General features: G+C 43.6%; 1 pseudogene; it reads left to right on the forward strand.

Moving 5' to 3' along the window:
* The first annotated feature begins 7,694 nt into the window (after positions 1–7,694).
* Positions 7,695–8,989, forward strand: part of LOC123040058 (syn-copalyl diphosphate synthase-like) — a 33,552-nt pseudogene continuing 32,257 nt past the window's right edge.

Consider the following 8,989-nt stretch of genomic DNA (forward strand, 5'->3'; position numbering starts at 1 on the left):
TTGGACAAAATAAAAAGTGACAAAAATTATGGAGGAACTATGACACTATTATTTTGAGATCCATGAACTACAGAAGTACTTTATTGCAACTCATCCGAGTGATAAACTTAAGTGTAAAATGGGCGGAGTAGTTCCGCGTTCCAAGCTCGGGGCTCGTCGATATTATGTTCGACGTTGTAAAGACGGTACGCCCCGTTGTGGAGAACTTTGGTGACGATGAAGGGTCCTTCCCAAGAAGGAGCAAGCTTGTGTTGTTTCTTCTGATCCACTCGGAGAACTAAATCTCCTTCCTGGAAGGCTCGACCCCTCACATTTCTGGCGTGGAAATGATGCAAATCTTGTTGGTAGATGGTCGACCGGATCAGAGCCATCTCCCTTTCTTCCTCTAAAAGGTCGACTGCGTCCTGCCGCGCTTGTTCAGCTTCTGCTTCGTTGTAGATTTCAACCCGAGGAGCATTGTGGAGAAGATCACTCGGCAAGACTGCTTCAGCTCCGTAGACTAGGAAGAATGGAGTTCTTCCGGTCGACCGATTAGGTGTGGTCCGCAATCCCCAAAGCACCGAGGGAAGTTCGTCGACCCAAGCTCCAGCTGCATGCTTGAGATCACGCATCAGTCGGGGTTTCAATCCCTTGAGAATGAGGCCATTGGCTCGCTCTGCTTGTCCATTTGTCTGCGGATGTGCGACCGAAGCGTAGTCGACTCGTGTGCCTTGAGAGTTGCAGAAATCCCTGAATTCTTCCGAGTCAAAGTTCGACCCATTATCCGTAATGATGCTGTGCGGGACTCCATATCTGAATATCAGTTCCCTGATGAAGCTAACAGCAGCACCGGCGTCGAGGTTCTTGATTGGTTTAGCCTCAATCCACTTGGTGAACTTGTCGACTGCCACCAGTACATGCGTGAAGCCACTTCGCCCTGTTCTCAAAGGACCGACCATGTCCAACCCCCATACTGCGAAAGGCCAGACGAGTGGAATGGTCTTTAGAGCTGATGCAGGCTTGTGCGACATAATCGAGTAGAACTGACATCCCTCGCACTTATCCACTATTTCCTTTGCCATCTCATTCGCCTTTGGCCAGTAAAATCCGGCTCGGTATGCTTTGGCCACGATGGTCCGAGAGGACGCATGATGACCACAGGTTCCCGAGTGGATATCATTAAGGATGATTCGACCTTCTTCTGGTGTTATGCACTTCTGACCAACTCCAGTCGCGCTTTCTCTATATAGCTGTCCTTTGATTACGGTAAAGGCTTTAGATCGACGGACGATCTGTCGAGCCTCTTCCTCATCCTCCGGGAGCTCTTTTCTCAGGATATACGCGATATACGGAACTGTCCAGTCGGGAATGACCACCAAGACCTCCATGACCAAGTCGACCACTGCTGGGACTTCAAGCTCAGTCGGCTCTGTGGCACTCTTGGGCTGTGGAGCTTCTTCGGTGAAAGGATCTTCTTTGACCGATGGAGTGTGTATATGCTCCAAGAACACACCACTCGGAATGGCTCCTCTCTTGGAACCTATCTTTGCTAGATCATCAGCTGCTTGATTTTTCAGTCGGGGTATATGATGGAGCTCCAACCCCTCGAACTTCTTTTCCAGCTTCCTCACTGCACTGCAGTATCCAGTCATGGCTGGGCTTCTCACGTCCCACTCCTTCACCACATGGTTGACCACTAAATCTGAATCGCCATAGACCATCAGGCGACGGACGCCGAGTGAAATGGCCATGCGCAATCCGTATAAGAGGGCCTCATACTCTGCCTCATTGTTGGAGGAATCAAAGTGAATCTGGAGCACATATCTGAGCTTATCTCATCTGGGGGAAACCAGGACAACCCCAGCACCGGAACCATTCAACATCTTAGAGCCATCAAAAAACATGGTCCAATGCTCCGAGTGAACTTCAGTCGGCTGCTGCTGTTCAATCCACTCGGCGAGGAAATCTGCTATTGCCTGGGACTTAATGGCTTTCTTTGCCTCAAACTTGATATCAAGGGGAAGAAGTTCAATCGCCCATTTCGCCACTCGACTAGTTGCATCTCTGTTGTGCAAAATCTCTGATAGTGGAGCGTCGCTGACGACTGTGATGGAATGATCAGAGAAATAATGAGCAACCTTCTTTGTGGTCATGTATATTCCATACACAAGCTTCTGATAATGAGGATATCTCTGCTTGGATGGAGTCAAGACTTCAGACAAATAATACACTGGGCGCTGAACTTTGAAAACTTTTCCTTCTTCTTCCCGCTCGACCGTAAGCACTGTACTGACGACTTGTCCTGTGGCTGCGATATAAAGCAACAGAGGCTCTTTGCTGATCGGAGCAGCAAGCACCGGCTGGGTGGAGAGCAGAGCTTTTAGCTCGGCAAAAGCTGCATCATCTTCTGGAGTCCACTCGAACTTGTCTGCCTTCTTCATCAGTCGGTAAAGAGGCAATGCCTTTTCACCGAGTCGTGAGATGAATCGACTTAATGCGGCCAAGCATCCAGTAAGCTTCTGGACATCGTGCACTCGCACAGGGCGTTTCATTCGGAGAATGGTGCCGATCTTTTCTGGATTAGCGTCGATCCCTCGCTCGGAAACGAGAAAACCGAGTAACTTGCCACCAGGAACTCCGAATGTGCACTTTGATGGATTGAGCTTGATATCATACCTTCTGAGGTTGGCAAATGTTTCGGCGAGGTCAGCGAGCAGGTCGGAACCTTTTCGTGACTTGACGATGATATCATCCATATACGCTTCCACATTCCGACTGATTTGAGTGAGTAGACACTTCTGAATCATTCGCATAAATGTGGCTCCGGCATTCTTGAGGCCGAATGGCATGGTGATATAGCAGAAGCACCCGAATGGAGTGATGAAAGCTGTTTTTACCTCGTCGGGTCCGTACAGACGGATCTGGTGGTACCCGGAGTAGGCGTCTAGAAAAGACAATCTCTCACATCCCGCGGTCGAGTCAACAATTTGATCTATGCGAGGGAGAGGAAAATGATCTTTCGGGCAGGCCCGGTTGATGTGCTTGAAATCAATGCACATTCGGAGCGACTTGTCCTTCTTAGGAACCATGACGACATTAGCGAGCCACTCGGAGTGGTATATCTCTCGGATAAATCCTGCCGCCAACAGTCGAGCCACTTCCTCACCAATGGCTTTTCTCTTCTGGACGGCGGACCACCGAAGATGCTCTTTGACTGGTTTTGCTGATGAGTCGACTCTCAGGCGATGCTCAGCCAGTCCCCTGGGAACACCTAGCATGTCAGTGGGCTTCCATGCAAAAATGTCCCAGTTCTCACGGAGGAACTGGATGAGCGCTTCTTCCTATTTCGGGTCAAGTGTTGTGGAGATGTGGGTCGGTGCTGCATCGGGGTCGGTCGGGTGAATGTGAACAGGATTCGTCTCACCGGACGACTGAAATGCAGATTCTGTGGCGGGTTTCTTGGATCGCAGCAAATCACTCGGATCTGCGTTTTGCTTGTATTCTTCAAACTCGACCGCTGTCACCTGGGAATCAGCAATCTTTGAGCCCTTCTGAAAGCACTCTTCTGCCTTTTTCCGATCACCGGTGACAGTGATCACTCCTTTGGGGCCGGGCATCTTCAATTTGAGGTACACGTAACATGGTCGAGCCATGAACCATGCATAAGCTGGTCTCCCCAAAATGGCATGATATGCACTCTGAAAATCCCCGACCTCAAACGTCAACTTCTCTTTGCGAAAATGTTTCGAATCACCAAACACCACGTCCAGAGCTATTTGGCCGAGTGACTCGGCTTTCTTCCCTGGTATAACTCCATGAAAGCTCATGTTACTGGTGCTCAGTCGGGACATCGGAATGCCCATTCCTTTCAGTGTGTCTGCATACAACAAATTCAGCCCGCTACCATCGTCCATCAGCACTTTTGTCAGTCGAGTGCCTTCGACAACTGGATCGACCACCAAAGCTTGCCTCCCAGGGGTGGCAATATGAGTCGGGTGATCAGATTGGTCAAATGTGATGGGTGTTTGGGACCATCTCAAATAATTTGCTTTTGCTGGGGTAACCATGTTCACCTCGCGGTTAATGACTTTCAGTCGACTCTTGCTTTCCACATCTGCAAAGATCATCAGAGTGGAGTTGACATGCGGATATCCTTCCTCACTGTCCTCCTTGTCTTCGGCCTTGTCCGACTCCTTTTCCTTGTCTTTAGACTGTTTTCCTTGAAACTGCTGGATCAGGAGTCAATATTGGCGAGTGGTATGTTTTGGGTAAATGATATTCCCCTCTTCGTCTTTCTTCGTGTGGATATGACATGGCATATCCATCACGTCGTTCCCTTCTTTATCCTTTACCTTCTTAGGGTTCCAGGATCCTTTTGGTTTCCCTTTAAACTTTCCATGAGCCATGGCCAGAGCCTCTCCAGGAGCTGCCGGTTCAGCCTTCCGCTTCTGTTTCCGACTGGTGTTTCCCTTCTCCGACTGGTTCGGCTTGTGCTTGCCGCTTCGGAGTCGGTCTTCTTCTTCACCGTTGGCGTACTTGGTAGCAATTTCCATCATCTGACTCAAGGTCATGTCTCCGGTTCGACCAAATTTCAAACTCAATTCTCTATTCTTGACACCATCCTTGAAGGCGCAGACTGCCTGATGATCAGACACATTCTCCACAGTATGGTGCAAAGTGATCCATCTCTGAATATACTCCCTGAGGGTCTCATTGGTCTTCTGCACGCAGACTTGCAGCTCCGTCAATCCAGCCGCTACAGTCCGGCATGCTCCAGTGCTCGACCAGACAACACCAGAGCCATGGCGACGACTCTCCCTACACTTACACTCTCAGCATCAACAATGTGGTAATCATGATCTATCAATATCCACACCTGAATGCATGCATGGTTATCAAAAAACTTGAGTACTCCCGAAATAACATTATTATTTCTGGCTCACATTCTCTTAAAAAATGTTTGAACTAGTACAGCGGCTTGCGCAAATAGGCGGGCTCCTCTGTGGTGGATATATATTTTATATAAATTATTTATTGCAATCCAGTGAGCTTGCTTTCTAGAGAGACTTTCCATAATATAGAAATTAGGAAGCATATATGTGTCTGTTTTATCTTTTAATATGATGTTGTTTAAAACTCAAACAACAATATAATGTCTTTATTTAATTGTAAGAATGGAAACATATTGAACATATTGTACGTGACATATATAATTCTAAGGCCAAACATAAATTTTGTCATTAGTAAAAAAATTAGCTTATTAGCATGCGAGTAACAAAGCACATCACATTTTTTATTTCCTTTAGTAAGTTCAATATCCAAATTTGTTAATGCCAAACACGTTCTGCGCCAACGAATAAGTAACTGTGAAATTTTTCTCGAGTTTTGAAGTTTCTTTACCATGGTATAGGTATCCTAACCTTAGAATCTTTGAAGTTCAAAGTTCTAAATAGTGTGATATCCTGGTAAGCCTTTTAGTGCTATTTAGCGTGCTACAGCAAAATTTAGCGCACTATAGCTGCAATTTAGTGCGCTAATGCTTCTGTCACTATTTGTCATGGCCTGCTATTTATAACTTTGCAAGCCTCTTTCCTTCTGATTCGACGAATAAGCAAAGAAAACCACTATAACTATAGGCTACCTTCAAACATAAATGATCATGGAGAACACAATTTCTTGATTACTCTTGACGTGGACTAAACCTTATCAGAATCATGTTGCACATGTATGAGGTATTTTAGGTCTAATAAAGAACATGAGAACTGAAAAACTCAACAAAAGCACTTGACTAAGTATAGCATTAAAACGGGAATTGGGCTGACTTGCAGTGCTAATCATTAAATTGTTATTCCGGACCACTAAAGAATTATTGTCATTTCTTCACTAGGTTTCATGGCAACCCCTCAAAAAAACTAGGTTTCATGGCAACCCCTCAAAAAAAAACTAGGTTTCATGGCAAATGCGTATAGCAACACAAAATGGTTGTCGTTTTCCAATGTATAAAAACACCAATCAGATCTTCCTGATTTTTGTGAGATTTTCTACCCTATTGCCCACTTTTCTCGTTAGCACATCGTGAACTTTTAATATATAATCGCATCTTTTTCTAATTCTTCAATTACCCCTTTGGGGAAACAAATAGCAAAATTCGACGATTTTGTTTCCGTTCATGTTGGAATAGGAGCTTCAAAACCGTACGCTCCTCTAGGGATGGGGGTAGTCCCAACCCAGGTTGTGTGGTTAAGGTTGGTATTTTCAACGAAAAACAAGAAAATTCTTTCACGAACTTCCTATTCTGGAAAGAATGGTAAAGTTAGGGATTTCAGTCTGCCCAGAGAACACAGTAATCACAAAATGGTATTAGTTTCACTTCACAAGTAATATCAGTATATTATTGAAAAAAAAGGTATACAAGCTACAACATTCATCCACATAGCCTTAATAACCCAATCCATTAATCATGTTGTGGGTTCAAATTATACATACATGATTAAACTTAATGCAAAAGAAACGCATAGACCAATGGATAATTGGCAAGTAGGGAACTCAATCCAGAGCAGCCCACATTGTTTACATGCTATGACATAATACATAGATTCTTCTATGAATATTCTCTCCTGTCCACCTAACGTTTCAATTGATGTTGATCTAGAGGTTTTAGTTGGCTGGCATATTTTTCATGCAGCATATAATAGTGATAATGTGCATGAGTTCAACTTTCTTCTACGCCCTATGTATTTTTCTATTAATATAAAGTAAGTTACATATGTACAGACAGAAAAGAAAAATAAATAAATAAATAAAGCCTATCCAATGACTATTTTGGGCAATCCAATTCTGAAGAATTGCAGTGTACTTGTGCTTCACTAGATGCCCCAAAAGTATTAGATTTTGCTTTAGGGGGAATTTTCAACTGTTAACACTGGCACTTCATTTTCAAAAGATTTTGTTGTTCCTTAGATTCTAAATATTCCAGCAGCCTAAAATGACTATGTCCATGCCAATTCTAAAGAGGTAAAAATGATTTCATCATAGGTTGATATACCACTATTTTTATTCTCTACAATCTCATACCAAGATGCTTGAGCAAAGATGCAGTCCCAATACAGATGTATGGAAGTTTTCTCGCAGCTTTTAGTGCTAAAATTACAATCATAATAACAAGATGCTGGCATTTTTAGTAGTTTTTTTTTGTTTGAACCCTGTAATGGAGCTAGAAAAATAATTTATGTTTAAGTCTGTTGGCACTATTCTAGAGCCACTTAACGATGGTATGAGTCATTTGTTATCCTTTGATCCATCTATACATTTTTAGGAATGTCCATTAATACATGCCTTGGGTATTGCATTTTTGGAGTATTAAATCTCTTAGTTCATTATATTGATTGAACGTCTGAGTAGAAATTGGAATCTAAAAGTTAACTGCCAGGTTCTCATAAATGAGTTCAAAATGTTAAGAGGGTATAAATTTAATATGACTTACATGTTCTTTTCCACTTCTCATGCCTGGCATTTAGTACTCCTGCTAAGTAGCAAATCCCCATCATATCCGGAGGCAGAATTGCGTGAATGGAGAACACACAAGGTGAGCATATATGCATAACTCGTATTGATCAGAATAATAACTATTGCACATGAGCTGGCAAACATACATATTAAACCCTGACAAATAAATCAAAACCTTCCTAAAGGATGAACCAAGCGAGATGGAACAGATGATCGATGCCATTAGAACCACACTAGGGTCATTGGGTGATGATGAGACGTCAATGAATGTTTCTGCCTATGATACGGCGTTGGTTGCTCTTGTCAAGAACCTTGACGGAGGCGATGGACCGCAATTCCCCTCGTGCATCGATTGGATTGTTCAAAATCAACTACCAGATGGTTCGTGGGGTGATCCCGCTTTCTTTATGGTCCAAGATCGGATGATCAGCACCCTCGCATGTGTGGTGGCTGCGAAGTCTTGGAACATTGGAAATGACAACTTGTGCAACAGAGGTAAATTGATTGATCACTTCATTCATTATTTTATTCAGCGATATACTTTGTTTACTTCCAAGGAAGGATCATGTATCTAATGTAGAGTGCACCTTTTCTGGTGTATAGGTGTGTTATTTATCAAAGAAAATATGAGCAGGTTGCTAGAAGAGGAACAGGACTGGATGCCATGTGGCTTCGAGATTAACTTCCCAGCACTCCTAGAGAAGGCAAAGGACCTGGACTTGGACATCCCTTACAATCACACTGTTTTGGAAGAGATATATGCCAAGAGGAATCTGAAGCTCTCTAAGTATGTATACCTAGCTACATGCATGTGATAAATCTGGATTTGTACATTGAACTGAATAGTCTATGTATAATTAGTTAAGTAATAATTAATCCGGCTCTCAAATTGTAGGATACCTCTGGATGTGCTACACGCCATACCAACGACCCTACTTTTCAGTTTGGAGGGAATGGTTGACTTACCATTGGACTGGGAAAAGCTACTCACGTTGCGTTGTCCAGACGGATCCTTCCATTCCTCGCCTGCTGCCACAGCTGCTGCCCTTAGTTACACTGGCGACAAGGAATGCCTAGCATTTCTAGATAGGCTTGTCAAAATGTTCAAGGGGGGAGGTAAAATCACTACCACTTATTTTCTTGTACAACCAACAGGAATGCACTCTTAGGTAGGAGAGCCCCTTTGTATGTTGGTCAATACAAAACGTCACCATTCACGTAAATTATTTGTTTTCTCAGTGCCATGTAGCCACTCTATGGATACTTTTGAGCAGTTATGGGTGGTCGACCGGCTCATTCGTCTGGGGATATCAAGGCACTTCACAATTGAAATTCAGCGGTGCTTAGAGTTTATTTACAGGTAACATAAATTACTTTAATTTAGTTGGAAATATAATATGTCCTAAAAGTCTAAATGTTAATGATATTTTTAAATGGAGTACTACCAGAGTAGTGTTTTTTCTTTAAGACGAGTAGACCAGATTGAGAGGAATGTATACACTTT

The sequence above is a fragment of the Triticum aestivum genome, chromosome 2B (genome assembly GCF_018294505.1).
Source record: "Triticum aestivum cultivar Chinese Spring chromosome 2B, IWGSC CS RefSeq v2.1, whole genome shotgun sequence".
In the NCBI taxonomy this organism is placed as follows: domain Eukaryota; kingdom Viridiplantae; phylum Streptophyta; class Magnoliopsida; order Poales; family Poaceae; genus Triticum; species Triticum aestivum.